The following is an 18,070-nucleotide window of genomic DNA, read 5'->3' as shown; positions in this document are numbered from 1 at the left end:
TTGCCGGTCCATAGTTCTGCAGCTCCTCGCCTCTGCCGGTCCTCAGTTCTGCAGCTCCTCACTATTGCCGGTCCATAGTTCTGCAGCTCCTCGCCTCTGCCGGTCCTCAGTTCTGCAGCTCCTCACTATTGCCGGTCCATAGTTCTGCAGCTCCTCGCCTCTGCCGGTCCTCAGTTCTGCAGCTCCTCACTATTGCCGGTCCATAGTTCTGCAGCTCCTCGCCTCTCCTCACACCTGTGCTGGCCCCGGATCCTCTGCTGTCACATGTCACTCATCGTCCTGAGCGCTGAGCACCAGTGTTGGGCGGGGCTTCCCAGCAGGTGGGGAGGGCTGAGAGAGAACAGACGGACAATAGGAATGCTGCGCGCTGATTGGCTGACAGTCCCTGCTCTCCTCTCTCTGATTGGCTCACGGGGCTGCGCTTGCCCCTTGCATCCCACTAGAGCAGCTTGTGAGGCAGAAGAGTGGATGCGTGGCCGGAGATTCCCCACGTCCTGCGGGATAACGGGAGCAGTGACCGGCAGCACGTCAGGGCTTCTGCTCCTCCCAGTGGTGAGAGGCTGTGCCCGGCGGAGCCCGCATGGTGGCTGTGCACGGTGAGTAGTTCAGCTCTGCTGCATCTCTGCATTTTGCACTTTATTTGCCCCGTATAACGCGCTGGTCCCGGTGTGTGATCCGTGCTGCACTCATCCCTGCAGCCCCGCTACAGAGGGGGAGACAAAGGCACAAGCTGAGGATGGGATTACAGGAACAAAGGGGGCAATGCTGGCACTGGTGGGCTGTGCTGCACTGATTGGGCACTGTACGGGGTGCTGGGGACAGATGGTGCAGGCACTTTACAGGGCAGCGGTTAACCCTTGCTTGCCTGCCTTTAGCCTCATGGTCTGTGCAGGGCATTCTCCTGTATAGCACTCGCAGAGATGGGTTTCCTGTGCAGGATCTGCGGTCAGTCACCTGGTGTGCCCTGACACAGGCTGCTCATTGTCGCCCTATTAGATTACTGGCTCCTTCTCACTGTGTCCTGCCATGTTCCAGCTCATCTCCATTGCAATAATCTGCCAGAACATTTAATATGATCCCCTCAGTCCTTGGAGGAAACAAGGCAGCTGTCAGAGCTGTGTCACCATCAGTGGTGTGGAGTACTGTGCCGCCTGATCATGGGCTCCGCTCACCATGTGTTCCATGCATCTATTCATTGGGAGCCAAACCCAGGGCATTTCTCCCCTCTCACCCTCAGGCATGGCGGCGGCGTTGGCTCCAGTTCTCTTTTTATCAGTGTGACCACATCACTACTTACTGTACTTCTTGTGTCATTATTTGCTGGGATTTAACACAATGAAGAACTTGGTGCTCAATCAGAGATGTGGTGAAATAACGATCCTTTTATTATTGCAATCAAGGTTGTGTTATAAGTTTTCGGTCTTACATCAGACCTTCATCAGCACTAAAAAAGTGGGGAGGGGGGAAATATACAGAAAAGAGGGATCATATAATACATATAAATGATAAACTCCTAGCACAAGAGAACAAAATCCAATCGTGCAGTTTGTGTAGTCGGAGCTCAGACATTATTAAATTCATAACTCCGTCCTTCACGTACAGAACAATTATTTAGAGATCCCTTGTAGGAACCTAATGTCTCATTTTTTTTTCTAATGTCATACAAGCTTGAATGACCAATACTTTATTAACTGTTTATATTCCTTCTGTCTGATCTGTTAGTTGCAATAGTTGTTCTATACGTGAAGGATGGAGTTATGAATTTAATAATGTCTGAGCTCCTACTAGACAAATTGCACGATTGGATTTTGTTCTCTTGTGCTAGGAGTTTATTATTTAGGGCTCATACTCACATGCGAGAAACTCGGCCGAGTCTTGCACGTCAATAACCGGCACTGCTGCTGGCACTCGGGCGCGGAGCCTGCTGCTGTGTAGAAACACATGCAGCTGAACGCTCCCATCCGAGTGCTGGCGGCAGTGCCGGTTATTGACGTGCAAGACTCGGCCGAGTTTCTCGCATGTGAGTATGAGCCCTTATATGTATTATATGATCCCTCTTTTTTCTGTATGTTTCCCCCCCTCTACCCCTTTTTAGTGCTGATGAAAGTCTGATGTAAGAATGAAAACATTTACCACAACCTTGAATGCAATAATTATTGGGATGTTATTTCACCACATCTCTAATTGAGTGCCAAGTTCCTCATTTTGTTAGTACATACAGCCTAGATCCACACCAACCACAAGAGTGCCTTATATACATCCTTATTTGTGATGAGCGAGTATACTCATTGCTCGGGTTTTCCCGAACATGCTCGGGTGTCCTCCGAGTATTTTGCCGTGCTCGGAGATTTAGTTTTTGTCGAAGTAGCTGCATGATTTACGTCTAATAGACAACCTGAATACATGTGGGGGTTGCCTGTATGTTAGGGAATCCCCACATGTATTCAGGCTGTCTATTAGACGTAAATCATGCAGCTACTTCGACAAAAACTAAATCTCCGAGCACGGCAAAATACTCGCAGGTCACCCGAGCATGCTCGGGAAAACCCGAGCAACGAGTATACTCGCCCATCACTAATCCTTTTATTTGCTGGGATTTGTTATAGGATCTGTATCTGGGAATGAACATAGGACATGTATGTGGGACTGGCCACGGGACATGTATATGGGATTGGTCGTAGAACATGTATGAGGGACTGGCCGCGGGACATGTATGTGGTTGAAGGGAACACTCATCTGTAGAGGTTTCTTGTGGATAGATTTGTATCTTTTGTTCCTTGTGGATTGAGCACAGATTGTCTTGGGTCCTCTTGCTTGTTCACATCACATCTTTTGTTATTTCTAGGGGCAGTAGAAGTCTCTATAGGAAAGATCTAGATGCCTGAAGCTTAAGATTTTCATTTATGAAGAATGTTTTCATTGCCACATACAAAGTCATGTCATCACATATGTTCTTTACGATGCCACTAACTCGCCCTGGGCGGATCGGACATTATAGTCATATTCTTGACCAAAGTTATTGTATTAGAGTAGGATATTCCGTAGTACAAGGTCTTTTACACTGACCAGAACATCAGTCATACAAAACAATGCTCATATTCAGTGTAATATGGAGGAAGAATGGGAGTGGTGCAAGCCCTCTACCTGTTGTTTAGGGTTGGTACATATGTGGTTATTGAAAGTAAATGCCGCCCTTAGCTGTTTCCTCACAGAAACCATATTTCCATAATGTACTACCCCAAAGTGATACACTATACAGTGTCTTTGAACTTTCCTATACATGCAGCAAGATTGCTATGGTAACCTATGTATGAAAATTGATGTATGTGAATTTCTTCAGTAGTGTCAGCTATACCCGTGCAGCCATGGAAAATAATACGAAGCGCTCTGTTGACAGATCTGAATTCCATAAGGTGCCATTTCTCCTTATAGATAAGCATGCTCCTTCAGTTATTCATACATAGTTGCTATATTTAGGGCATCATTACCAAAGCATTCGCAGGATAGATGTTTTATTAAAAAGCAAGTTTCTCTTCCTAATTGGAACTAATTAAAGTGACGCTTTGAGCAAAAGCTGTTCTATCCCAAAGCATTACTTCCCTGAGGCCCCACACTGCAGGGCGTCCTTGGTCAGCTTCTTTTTAGATCATGACCTCTCAGGACCTACAAGTAGCAATGCCGTGATCCTCCCTGTACAGTCACATCAGGAGAGATCGATGAGGTGGGAGACTGAATATTTCTTTGCGCTGAATTTACATTTTAAAGTTTTGATGATGTTAATATAATTCATGAGTGGCCCAGTTTCCGGAGACATTAGGCTTTGAAGCTACTTTTTTTTTTTTGTCACTCAACACTTACACCTTTCTCTAGTTCTGAACTTATATCCAAATTAGAAGATGCCAGCTAGTATTTTTTATTTTCATGTACCTGTTGGTTACTAGAATCCAGTCTCCAGTGTTATTTTTTTTAAATAAATTTCTAATAAAGTGATATTACAGTATCTATCTATCTCAGTAAGGTTAGCGTGATACAGCAGAGACTTGGGCTGCGTGCACACGCTGCGGATTCTGCTGCGGATTCTGCTGCGGTGTACAGTACCATTTTAAAATCAATGTAATATGAAAACCGCAGTGCACATAATGCAGATTTGCTGCAGTTTCAAATCCGCAGCATGTCAATTCTTTGTGCGGATTCCGCTGCGGTTTGGCACCTGCTCAATGACAGGTGCTAAACCGCACTAAATCCGCAGATAAACCGCAGGTCTTTTGACCTGCAGATTTACCTGCGTTTTTTCTCAAGTCCGCGCGGAAAATTTCGCAGAGCAATCCGCAGCGTGTGCACACACCCTAAAGAGCTTTGTATAGATTTGTTGTTTTAATGTTACAGTTCCTTACAACATTGACTTTGAAAATGGTAAATATTTAATGATGCTAGAAGTTTAGTATAAATGTATACATTCGTATATTTATAAGGCTGGAAACAGACATTTAGTTTTTAATATTCTTTTTTGGCCATAACCAGGAGTGGATCCAGGAGAAAACAGTTTAAGTATAAAATAATAAATATAAAAGTAAAAATATAAATGACTGATACTTATGTTCTTTTATTTCCATTCTTAGGTTTGGATCAAAAATAATGTTCACAACTGCAACAAAAAAACCCTGCATGTGTGATTCCAGCCTTAAATGTCTATCCATGTAATTAAGGGGGTATTTTGATCTTAGACATTTATTTCATTTCCACAGGATGTGCCTTTAAGGCATTGTCCGGTCTAAAGCGACAAGTCTGCAGTCCCTCTGTGTCCCTCTATTTGACTGCAGCCTTGCGGATCCTCACAGCTCGCGCACTGCATGCTGTGAGGATTCTCCAGTGTCAACCCTGGAAACGGTGTGACCGCAAGTATGTGATATGCATATTCCCGGCCAGAATCAGACCACGCCGTGGGTGAGTTTACGCCGCGTCAGATAGAAGCACAGCATCCAAAACCCTGCTGTTCCTGATCGTAGGCACGTATCCTCAGTGATAGTGAAAACACAGCAGATTTTCTGCTGCGTGTTCGCTTGTGAAATATCTGCTGTGTTTTATATGTATGACACTTCAGAAAATCTCATGCGCACACTGTAAAAAAATTTAACGGGCCCTGCGGGTTTGAGAGATAGCACTGCAGATATTACTGCGAGACCTCCGCTGATAGGCAACATCACATACTCTAGAAAAAATATAGATAACCATATTGTATGATGGGTATACAGTTGTGTGGCCAAAAGTATTGACTCCCCTGCAATTCTGTCAGATAATACTCAGTTTCTTCCTGAAAATGATTGCAAACACAAATTATTTGGTATTATTATCTTCATTTAATTTGTCTTAAATGAAAAAAGCACAAAAGAGAATGAAGCAAAAAGGAAAACATTGCTCATTTCACACAAAACTCCAAAAATTGGCCAGACAAAAGTATTGGCACCCTCAGCCTAATACTTGGTTGCACAATCTTTAGCCAAAATAACTGCGACCAACCGCTTCCGTTAACCATCAATGAGTTTCTTACAATGCTCTCCTGGAATTTTAGACCATTCTTCTTTGACAAACTGCTCCAGGTCCCTGATATTAGAAGGGTGCCTTCTCCAAACTGTCATTTTTAGATCTCTCCACAGGTGTTCTATGGGATTCAAGTCTGGACTCATTGCTGGCCATCTTAGAAGTCTCCAGTGCTTTCTCTCAAACCATTTTCTTGTGCTTTTTGAAGTGTGTTTTGGGTCATTGTCCTGCTGGAAAACCCATGACCTCTGAGGGAGACCCAGCTTTCTCACACTGGGCCCTACATTATGCTGCAAAATAATGTCATAATGCCATGCACACGGTCAAGCAGTCCAGTGCCAGAGGCAGCAAAGCAACCCCAAAACATCAGGGAACCTCCGCCATGTTTGACTGTAGGGACCGTGTTCTTTTCTTTTGAATGCCTCTTTTTTTCTCTCCTGTAATCTCTATGTTGATGCCTTTGCCCAAAAAGCTCTACTTTTGTCTCATCTGACCAGAGAACATTCTTCCAAAACGTTTTAGGCTTTTTCAGGTAAGTTTTGGCAAACTCCAGCCTGGCTTTTTTATGTCTCGGGGTAAGAAGTGGGGTCTTCCTGGGTCTCCTACCATACAGTCCCTTTTCATTCAGACGCCGATGGATAGTACGAGTTGACACTGTTGTACTCTCGGACTGCAGGGCAGCTTGAACTTGTTTGGATGTTAGTCGAGCTTCTTTATCCAACATCCGCACAATCTTGCGTTGAAATCTCTTGTCAATTTTTCTTTTCCGTCCACATCTAGGGAGGTTAGCCACAGTGCCATGGGCTTTAAACTTCTTGATGACACTGTGCACGGTAGACACAGGAACATTCTGGTCTTTGGAGATGGACTTGTAGCCTTGAGATTGCTCATGCTTCCTCACAATTTGGTTTCTCAAGTCCTCAGACAGTTCTTTGGTCTTCTTTCTTTTCTCCATGCTCAATGTGGTACACACAAGGACACAGGACAGAGGTTGAGTCAACTTTAATCCATGTCAACTGGCTGCAAGTGTGATTTAGTTATTGCAAACACCTGTTAGGTGCCACAGGTAAGTTACAGGTGCTGTTAAGTACACAAATTAGAGAAGCATCACATGATTTTTCGAACAGTGCCAATACTTTTGTCCACCCTCTTTTTTATGTTTGGTGTGGAATTATATCCAATTTGACTTTAGGACAATTCTTTTTGTGTTTTTTCATTTAAGACAAATTAAATGAAGATAATAATACCAAAGAATTTGAGTATTATCTGACAGAATTGCAGGTTTGTCAATACTGTTGGCCACAACTGTATACAGGGGTGGACGTATTGTTGGCTTAACCTGGGCAGCTGTAAGGGGGCCACTTCTACCTACAGAGCAGGTGGAATTCTACATTATAATGAACTATCGGACCTCAAAGGGCCCATATTCTGTTCTTGCACAGGTGTCCTCTTCTGTCTATGTCTTGCTTTGCAGATCTACACCTGCCTTAAACTTTCGCACAGTACTGTGTATATATGTACAGTGGGGAAACAAAGTATTTGGTTCACTGTCGATTTTCCAAGTTTTCCCACCTACAAAGAATGTAGGTCTTGTGAGGTGCCAAGGGGAGAGGTACTAGAAAACAGGTATATTTCTCCCCGTTTCATTTCATATGTCTCCCTGTACTGATGATGAAGCCAGTTTATTTCACTGTGATCCAGTCCTGGTTTCCTTAGTGATCAGCATGGGAAGGATTGGTAGTTCCCCCTCCACTAATTCAATCCAGGATTTGGTTTCTGGACTGGTCCAGCTGATAGACTGAGAGATCACATCTCCTCCTGATTATATCTCATCTGCTGAGGTGGGAGCTGACACAGTAAGGTTACATGGACTTCTTTGCTGTTATATAGGTTTATTTTGTAGTTAGCCTGCTATTGTTAGTTAGTGGCCAGACGGCCTTAGATGTTTTATTTCATGTTTGGCATGTGTAACATTGAATAACAAGTGTGCACAATAAATATGCCGTGTCCATATTCATGTGGAACTTGCTAGTCTGCTGAAGTGATTTCATAGCCACACGCTTGTGCCAAAGCAAAGATCCCCAGCTGAGCTATCTATTCCCCACAAATGGTGTTTCGAATGCGGGCAACTGTGGCTGCTGGACTGTGACTGCAGAGAAAACGCTGTGTATGTCCTGGCTGAAAGCTTCTGCGCTTTTGAAGAGCCAAGAGTCCAGTAATATGGAGGAACTAGTGAAGCAGTTATTGCAAGCAAATGTGCAACAACAGCAGACTAATACTTGCTTCCAGAAGGCTCTGGAGCAGCAACACCAGATGCAGCAAGAGCAGTTGGAGGCAATAAAACAGGCCTTGGTTCGGCAACCCCGAGATGAGGGAGACCGTGCACAAAGCGCTGCTAGTGCACAGAAAGCCGTACAGAAGACTTTGCTTAAAATGACCGCAGACGATGATGTGGAAGCATACCTCACCGTGTTTGAACATATTGCAGAACGTGAGCACTTACCGCTAGACAAATGGGCTGAGGTAGTTGCTCCATTTCTGAGCGGAGATCCACAAAAGGCCTATTACGATCTGAGTGGAGCGGATGCTATGGACTATATCAAACTCAAAGGTGAAATCCTGCAAGGCTGGGAGTAAGCACGTATGTACGTGCACAGAGGGTGCATTTATGGAATTTTGTGGAGCATCAGCCAGCCCGCTCACAAATGCATGATCTCATCCATCTAGTAAAAAAATGGCTGCAACCAGAGGCTTTGACGTCCGCACAGATGGTGGAGCGTGTTGTTCTAGACAAGTACCTGCGGTCCTTACCCGCTAAGATCCAGAGGTGGGTTGGACAGGGTGACCCAACTACCGCTGACCAGTTGGTGAATATGGTCGAACGCTACAATGCTTCTGAAAGCCTACTCCAAGGGACGTTAGCACCCCACTGGCTCCCCAAGAAATCGCTGGAGAGTCCTGCGAAACCTACTTCATCTTCAAAAGAAGAGAACGTCATAATGAAGGGTAGCAGACCTACAAAGGACTATGGAGGTGGTACGGGCTCACATCAAGCCAGCAGACCTCGTCTGGGATCTCCATCGAGGAGACAAGGGCCTATACAATGTTGGCGATGTCGCGGGCTTGGCCATGTAGCAGCTAACTGCCCAATGACTACAGAGCCAATGGACTGTAATGCTATGAGGCGTCTTTCGTTAATATGTGCAGTCAGTCTGTGGTGGAGACCCTCACGGGAAATGAACAACACGTGTGCCACGTCGAGGTTGACGGTTATAGTGTGAATCAGGGCTGTGGAGTCGGAGTCGTGGAGTCGGAGTTAGTTTTGGTTGGAGTCGGAGTCGGTAGAAATGTACCGACTCCGACTCCAGTTTTAAAAAAAATGTATTAAAATTTCATAATTGAACTTTCATATGAATTTTATAAATATTACTCAAATATATATGTTCTATCAAACTATGAACAACAGTGATAAGCAGTTCTGCTGGAGATAGAGACATTTCTTACTTCTTGTGTGTCACTGTTCTCCACTGCCCTTATCTAATCTTATACTTGGTTAACCTCATGCTGCCCCAACCCCCCTACTTACAATGTATGAAACTGAAAGTGAAAATGTGTTGCAAATTCTTAGTAGTAAAGCTCCTCCTCTAGACTAGATCATACTAGGTGTGCGTCTTCCAAGCATCTCACAGCTGCCTGCTACTCAGAAGAGGAAGACTGTAAGAAATATTAACCTTTCAACAAACTTTGCATCAGTTAACTGTGAGTACATGAGGAGGAATAATAACAGTATTACTGACCACTATATCAGTTGTACGACCTGGCAATAATTTTGTACAATTGTTTTTAGGAAAAACAATTGTCATTTGGATTGTGAATGCAGAATTAAAAACCTGAGAATGCCAAAGAAGCATCACATTAAATCAGCTGTATTTGAACATTTCACCATCACTCAAGATAGAAAACATTATGTCTGTCAGTGTATGACAAATGATCCAGACGAAAACAAATGCTGTGAAGCCAAGATGAGTGCATATTCAGGCAAAGATAAAAATGCTCCTACCAGAGCTTCTAATCTAAAGAGACATTTACAGCGCTTTCATCCAGAAGTACTGAAAGCAGTGGATGAGAGACTGCATCCAAACCAATGAACCAGTGCCCAGCTCTTCCAGCCAAACAAAGGAGCAGAGAACCTTGCAGCCATCAGTTGCAAGATATTTTGTCAGTGACAAAGTTACTGTGACAATGACAGTAGATACATTTAAAAAACAGATCATAGAGCTTGTTGTAAAGGATAGTGTGCCTATTTCATTATTTTCACGACCAGCTTTTATGTGTCTGAATGGGGAAATGGCCCGCAAGCTTGGTGTTTCTCTGGAGAGAGAGAGTATTAGAAAATTAGTAATCGAAGAAGCTTTTAAACAAAAGGAAGAACTTAAAAAAACTCTCAAGGGACGCTTTCTGTTTCTTAAAATGGATGCCTGCACACGTCACAGAGTGAACTATTTTGCCATCAATGTCCGATTTGTTTGTGACAAAAATGAAATAGTTACCAAGACATTGGCAGTAAAAGACACCAAAGCTCATCACACCAGTGAGTTTCTCCAGGTCTTGGTGGAAAAGGTACTGCAAGACTATGAACTTAAAAAAGTGCAAGTTCTTTCTGTCATAACTGACAATGCTTCAAATATGATAAGTACTATTAAGCTAATGAATGAGAGTAATGATGGTGACCAGCAGCTAGAAGTACATTCTGGGTCCACAGACACAGAAATGTTTGAAATAGAGGAACACAGTATTGTAACTGAGGAGCAAACTGAAGTTGCTTCAGATGAACAGCAACATGATAGTTTAGATGATCTTGTTGAAACTGTGTCAATATGTTCTTTCATTCATCACATGCGCTGTGTTGTGCATACGCTACAGCTGGCTATAAGAGACAGTCTGCAAGAAGGACATGCTGCTGCACTGATTGGCAAGGTGAGAAAATTGGCTACTGTTGCCAGAACCCCTAAAGTTGACTCAATTTTGAAGAGATGTGCTGGAAAAGGGGCAATCATTGATCAAGCCACACGATTGGGCAGTACTTACTTAATGATTCAGTGCTTGGTTGAACTGAAAACCTTTCTTGTAGACATGGCTAACCCTCAACTGACGCTAAATGAAAGTCAGTGGAATCAGGTGACTGAGCTGGAAAAATTGCTAGAGCACCCATTTACAGTGACTAAAAAATTACAAGCAGAGGACTTAACTCCAGGTATTTTCTTAAAGGAGTGGAAGAACCTGATGTTTCGCCTGTCCCAAAGAGGAGGGTTAATTGCAAGTGGCATTGCTACATCAATGAAACGGAGAGAGGAGCTACTATTACAAAATAACATTCTTTTGGCAGCTGTTTATGTAGACCCAATGCATCGGATTCTTCTAGATGATCAACAGCTAAGTAAAGGAAAAGAAGCTCTGTTTGAAATAGCAGTAAGGATGAAAGGGTTGCAGAACAGTCAGGAGGAACAAGAAGAATTTGGTCGTCCTGCCACATCTTCACCCTCATCATCAACTGATGAAGAATTTAATTTCGAAAAATATTTGGATCACAAGGACCGTGCAAAGCGTTCCCGCATAGAAGAAGAGTCATCCCCATCAAGGAACACAGCCAGTACATTTCAGCAGAATTTTTCATGTGCACTAAAAGAAATTGAGAAATTTGACCGTTCATCAAAAATAACAGTGCAACAAGCGATTCCTCTGTATCCTGACATTGTCAGAGATGTTGCCCGAGTGGTTACTGCTTTGCCACCAACACAAGTTAGTGTAGAGAGGTTATTCTCTGCTCTCAAAATAATTAGATCAGATTTGAGGGCATCCATGAAGGAGGATCTGACAGAGGCAATACTTTTTCTGAGGACAAATTTATAGATTTCTTCTTATTAACTGCATAAAAGTGTTTATTGCATATTTACTTACAGTTTAGAAAAGTTTATAAAAGTTATTTGCTATATTCTAATTGTATTCTAATAAATGTAGTTTTTGCTCTAAGTGGTCTGATTACTTATATGATGGTGAGAAACTGAATAAGCACGATGTTTAATATTTTACAACAGTAAATTTGTTATGAATTGGCCATTTATGAAGGAGTCGGAGTCGGAGCCTGATAAAATCCAGGAGTCGGAGTCGCAACTGTGGCTTACCGACTCCACAGCCCTGGTGTGAATGCCGTCTTGGATTCCGGCAGTCAAGTAACTTTGGTACATGCCAGTTTGGTGGACTCTAGCGCCCTAACAAACTTAACCGTGGGTATTAGTTGCATCCATGGGGATACTAAGAACTATCCCACTGCCTGGGTTACTCTTGCCACGTCAGTAGGGACCAAAAGACATCAGGCGGCAGTCATAAAGTCTATGGGACACAAGTGTAATCCTGGGGAGAGACTTTCCCTTATTTTGGGACTTGTGGAACTTCAAAAGTGGCATGAACCCTCTAGTTGAAGACGGTACTCCGGAGCTAGCCCCTGAACCATTGCAGCAAGACGACACCAGGATCCTACTCTAGCAAGGGCATGGGAAAACATAAAGGTCTCCGAGGGAAGACCATTGTACCCAGGGGCTCAAAACGAGTTCCCACACGTGGCGGTGCAGCAGGATATGTTGTATCACATAGACAAGGTGCAAGGGTTGGTGGTAGAACAACTAGTGGTACCTAAGTCCTTTCGCCAGGTAGTTTTGGAGTTGGCACATAAACATCCCTTGGGAGGACACCTGGCGGTAGAAAAGACAAAACACCGTATTCTGCAACGTTTCTTTTGGCCGGGTCTAGTGGGAGATGTGACCCAGTACTGTCGGTCATGTCCTACGTGTCAATTGACCGCACCTATGCCACATTTTAGAAGCCCCTTAGTGCCCTTACCAATAATAGAGGTGCCCTTCGAGAGGATAGCAATGGATATAGTCGGTCCATTAGTTAAATCTGTCAGGGGTCATCAATACATTTTGGTAGTATTGGATTACGCCACGCGTTATCCCGAAGCAGTGCCCTTGCGGAATGCCAATGCGAAATCAATTTCAAAGGAGCTGGTTAATATGTTTTCCCGCACCGGCATTCCGAAAGAGATACTTACGGATCAAGGGACCCCCTTTATGTCTCGTATACTTAAGGATTTATGTAAACTACTAAAAATCTCCCATTTGCGTACCTCAGTATATCACCCTCAGACTGATGGTTTGGTGGAGCGCTTTAACAAAACCTTAAAGGGAATGTTGAAAAGGGTGGTGGATAAGGATGGGAGAGATTGGGATGCCCTACTACCATACCTCCTGTTCGCTATATGTGAGGTACCCCAATCCTCCACAGGCTTTTCACCTTTTGAGTTGGTTTATGGGCGGTGTCCTAGAGGCCTGTTAGATATTGCCAAGGAGACTTGGGAACAAGAGGTGACGCCTTATCGCAGTGTAATTGAACACATAACACTTATGCAGGACCGAATTGCAGCAGTTATGCCAATAGTTAAAGAGTGTTTAGAGCGCGCACAACATGCCCAAAGCACGGTATACAACCGAGCGGCAAAAACACGAGTCTTTCAACCCGGAGACAGGGTGTTGGTATTGGTGCCTACCGTAGAGAATAAATTTCTTGCGAAATGGCAGGGACCATACGAAGTGCTGGAACGAATAGGTGAAGTAAATTATAAGATACACCAACCAGACAAGAGAAAGCCCGAACAAATATACCACATAAACTTGCTTAAGGCCTGGTGGGACAGGGAGAGTCTGGTGGCAGGAGCTGCCCTTGAGGATGGGCCTCGAGGGGCACCACCTTCTAAGGTAAAGGACCCCCAGGTAGCTCTGCCAGAAGTGGGTGTTGCAGACACGCTATCCGAAAGCCAAAAACGAGAGACCAGGGAGTTCATACAGAGGAACGCAGATATTTTCTCGGAACTTCCTGGCCGGACTCACCTAATTAAACATGACTGTTACTGATCCACAGGCGCTGGTACGGCTAAAACCATATCGAATTCCGGAGGCTCGGAGACAAGCCATTACCCAGGAAGTGAAGAAGATGTTAGAGCTTGGGGTCATTGAGGAGTCCCGGAGTGATTGGGCTAGCCCTATCGTACTGGTGCCCAAACCCGATGGGACTATCCGATTTTGTAACGATTTTCGGAAAGTAAATGAAGTATCGAAATTCGATGCCTACCCGATGCCAAGAGTCGATGAAATGATAGAGAGACTGGGTTCGGCCAGGTACATATCCACTATTGACTTAACAAAAGGTTATTGGCAGATTCCCCTCACGGAATCAGCCAAAGAGAAAACTGCCTTTGTTACGCCCCAGGGATTATTCCAGTACCGAGATATGCCATTTGGGTTGCATGGTGCCGCAGCCACCTTCCAACGTCTAATGGATATTGTCCTAAAACCCCATGGCCAGTATGCATCCGCATACTTGGACGACATCATTATCTTTAGCGATGACTGGGACACGCATTTGTCAAAAGTACAAGCCGTCTTTAGACTCCCTAAAAACAGCTGGTTTGACTGCCAATCCCAAGAAATGTACGTTGGGATTGGAAGAGGCTCGCTATCTGGGATATAGCATAGGGAGAGGCGTCGTGAAGCCTCAAGCCAATAAAGTGGACGCTATTCAAAATTGGCCACAACCGGTAACCAAAAAACAGGTTGGAGCTTTTTAAGGATCGTTGGTTATTATAGGCGGTTCATCAAACATTTTGCGACCATCGCAGCTCCTCTCACAGATCTTACTAAGGGGTCGAAATCTGTCACAATAAAGTGGAACGCAGAAGCAGAGGAGGCCTTTCAGCGATTGAAAACAGTCCTCTGTGACCAACCAATGTTGGTTGCACCAGACTTTAAACGGGAGTTTATTGTCCAAACGGACGCCTCTGGGGTGGGCCTCGGCGCGGTTTTGTCTCAAGAAGTAAATGGCGAGGAACACCCAGTGGCCTATCTAAACAGAAAGCTTACGAGAGCAGAAAAGAACTACAGTGTAGTTGAGCGGGAAGCCCTGACTGTGAAATGGGCCCTGTGCACCTTGCGCTATTATTTACTAGGTCGCCAGTTTAGACTAGTGACGGACCATTCGCCCCTAACGTGGATGTCCCGGGCAAAAGAAGGCAATGCGCGGGTGACACGCTGGTTCTTAGCATTACAAGGGTTTAAATTTTCCGTTGAGCACAGGGCGGGCACAGCGCACAGAAATGCAGATGCGTTGTCTAGAACGCACTGCTTGGTGACTCGTCGTGTCCGACCCCACGGGCTCGAACAGAGGAGGGGGGGTGTGTGAGGTGCCAAGGAGAGAGGTACTAGAAAACAGGTATATTTCTCCCCGTTTCATTTCATATGTCTCCCTGTACTGATGATGAAGCCAGTTTATTTCACTGTAATCCAGTCCTGGTTTCCTTAGTGATCAGCATGGAAAGGACTGGTAGTTCCCCCTCCACTTATTCAATCCAGGTTTTGGTTTCCTGACTGGTCCAGCTGATATAATCAGGAGGAGATGGGATCTCTCAGTCTATCTCATCTGCTGAGGTGGGAGCTGACACAGTAAGATTACATGGACTTCTTTGCTGTTATATAGGTTTATTTTGTAGTTAGCCTGCTATTGTTAGTTAGTGGCCAGACGGCCTTAGATGTTTTATTTCATGTTTGGCATGTGTAACATTGAATAACAAGTGTGCACAATAAATATGCCGTGTCCATATTCATGTGGAACTTGCTAGTCTGCTGAAGTGACTTCATAGCCACACGCTTGTGCCAAAGCAAAGATCCCAGCTGAGCTATCTATTCCCCACAGTCTGTAATTTTTATCGTAGGTACACTTCAATTGTGAGAGACAGGATCTAAAAATAAAAGTCAGAAAATCACATTGTATGATTTTACATAATTAAATTTTATTACATGAAATAAGTATTTGATCATCTACCAACCAGCAAGACCTCTGGCTCTCACAGACCTGTTAGATTTTCTTTAAGAAGTCCTCCTACCCTGCAATGATTGCCTGTATTAATTGCACCTGTTTGACCTTGTTACCTGTAAAATACACCTGTCCACACAATCAATCACACTAAAACCTCTCCACCATGGCCAAGACCACAGAGCTGTCTAAGTACACCAGGGGCAAAATTGTAGACCTGCACAAGGCTGGGATGGGCTACAGGACAATAGGCAAGCAGCTTGGTGAGAAGGCAACAACTGTTGGCACATTTATTAGAAAATGGAAGAAATTCAAGATGACTGTCAGTTTTCCTCAGTCTGGAGCTCAGTGCAAGATCTCACTTCGTGGGGTAAGGAGGATTCTGAGAAAGGGTCAGAAATCAGCACAGAACTACACAGGAGGACCTGGTCAATGACTAGAAGAGAGCTAGGACCACAGTCTCAAACATTACCGTTAGTATCACACGCAAGATCCCCCTGCTCATGCCAGCACATGTCCAAGTCAGTTTGAAGTTTACCAATGACCATCTGGATGATACAGAGGAGGCATGGGAGAAGGTCATGTCAGATGACACCAAAATGGAACTTTTTGGTATCAACTTCACTCGCCGTGTTTGGAGGAAGAAGAATGAGTACAACCCCAAGAACACCATCCCAACCATGAAGCGTGGTGGGGAAAACCTCATACTTTGGGCGTGCTTTTCTGCAAAGGGGACTGGACGAATGCACCGTATTGAAGGGAGGATGGATGGGGTCATGTATCGCGAGATTTTGGCCATCAACCTCCTTCCCTCAGTAAAAGCATTGACGATAGGTCATGGCTAGGTCTTCCAGCATGACAATGGCACGAAACACACAGTCAAGGCAACTAAGGAGTGGCTCCTTAAGAAGCATTTCAAGGTCCTAGTGTGGCCTAGCCAGTCTCCAGACCTGAACCAAATAGAAAATCTTTGGAGGGAGCTGAAACTCAATGTTGCCCATCGACCGCCCCGAAACCTGAAACATCTGGAGAAAACTGTATTGAGGAGTGGGACCAAATCCCTGCTGCAGTGTGTGCAAACTTGGTCAAGAGCTACAGGAAATGTCTAACCTCTGTAATTGCAAACAAAGGTCTCTGTACCAAATATTAAGTTCTGTTTTTCTGTTGTATCAAATACTTATTCCATGCAATAAAATGCAATTTAATTATTTAAAAATCATACAATGTGATTTTTCTGGATTTTATTTTTAGATTTTTCTGTCAATCACAGGTAAAGTGTACCTACGATAAACATTACAGACCTCTCCATTCTTTGTACTTGGAAAAACTTGCTTTTTCCACCTGTTTAAGAATAGGCAGTAGCTGAGGATAATGAACATTGTGTTTTATGGTGGTTTCGAATTGTTAGCATAAAAGATAGTTTATTTACACTTGTAAAAGCTAAAGGTATTGTCACAATTTTTTTACATGGATTTTACCGGCTCAAAAATCCACTTTGAAGAACTGCGTCAGTCACATGATTTTGTAATAAAACCTTTGCTTTATGCTGTTGATGCATTTTTAATTATAATATGGAGCGTAGAAATAAGGTGTTTTTGTTTCTGCTGCAAAAACCTAGCCAAAAAAATGCATCAAAACCTGTGATAAAACAAGTATTGTCATTTCACTTTTTTTTTTTTAAACATTAAAAAAAAAAACCATGACGTGTACTGTAGACATGTTTTCTCATTCAAATGAATGGGAAAATTGTTGCAAGCAGATTTGAAGCTTTTAATGTTGATTTTGCTGCACAATCAACATCAAAAACATTTTAAATTAACTTCAGTTTTAACATGTACTTAACCCTGTAAAAAAAAACCAAAAAAAAAAAAACCTGTGCGCTATGAAAAACAAAATCTATTTGCCCTCCCCGGGTCTAGCGCCAAATCCCCGACGCTGCTCCTGTTTGTGTTTTGTGATTAGACATCACATCACTGCTGCAACCAATCACTCAGAGGCTCGCACCATTACACTGGTGTAGCTGCCGAGTTCAATGATTGGCTGCAGCAGTGATGAGCTGTCGATGTGCCGTCTCTGCTCCAGCTAAAACCCTGTTATGGAAGCACAAGTACTCTCTGATTTTTATTTTACACAAATTTGGTCATTTGGGTGTCACTTTTTTTTTACAAGTGGGAAAACCCCTTTAAAATGTAGTTTTAAAAATTCTCTTCAGAAAAAGTGAGATTCTCCAGCGATGAAAATGGTATATATAAAACTTCACATTTTATTGGAAACTTTAAAATGGGTCTTCACGACAAACCACAGATGATCCAGTAAAACCATGTCGTTTCGGCATTGAGTCATGGTATTAGAAGAGAATTTTTATCGTGTGTTATTCAGAGTGAAAACTTTAGATATTACAGCAACATATGTATAACGTAGCAAGGTCCCATTTTCATTCGGCAGGTCACGGCATCCCCTTTCTTTGTGGTGTAATCTGCTGTTTCAGTGTTTAACATACAGCAGTGACTGAGAGCCTGATTTCAGCATTGTGTCACTTGCTGGATATCTTACAGTAGTGTTAACAAAAAACAAAGTTTATTTGCTGCAGAGTGAGTTCTCATGAGCTGCA

The 18,070-nt window shown here is 43.6% G+C and overlaps 1 protein-coding gene across 1 annotated transcript in view; it reads left to right on the top strand.

The window, feature by feature from the left end:
* The first annotated feature begins 399 nt into the window (after window positions 1-399).
* SLCO5A1 (solute carrier organic anion transporter family member 5A1) overlaps window positions 400-18,070 on the top strand; it is a 189,126-nt gene continuing 171,455 nt past the window's right edge. The window contains exon 1 of the mRNA XM_073583864.1: window positions 400-596. The gene's annotated coding sequence lies outside the window, so the exon portion shown is untranslated. The remainder of the gene's footprint in view (window positions 597-18,070) is intronic.

Source organism: Dendrobates tinctorius, unplaced genomic scaffold, assembly GCF_039654945.1.
Source record: "Dendrobates tinctorius isolate UK_male_01 unplaced genomic scaffold, ASM3965494v1 ptg000082l, whole genome shotgun sequence".
Taxonomy (NCBI): Eukaryota; Metazoa; Chordata; class Amphibia; order Anura; family Dendrobatidae; genus Dendrobates; species Dendrobates tinctorius.
The sequence above is the reverse complement of the archived record's forward strand: the minus strand, read 5'-3'. Positions and strand labels throughout refer to the sequence as shown.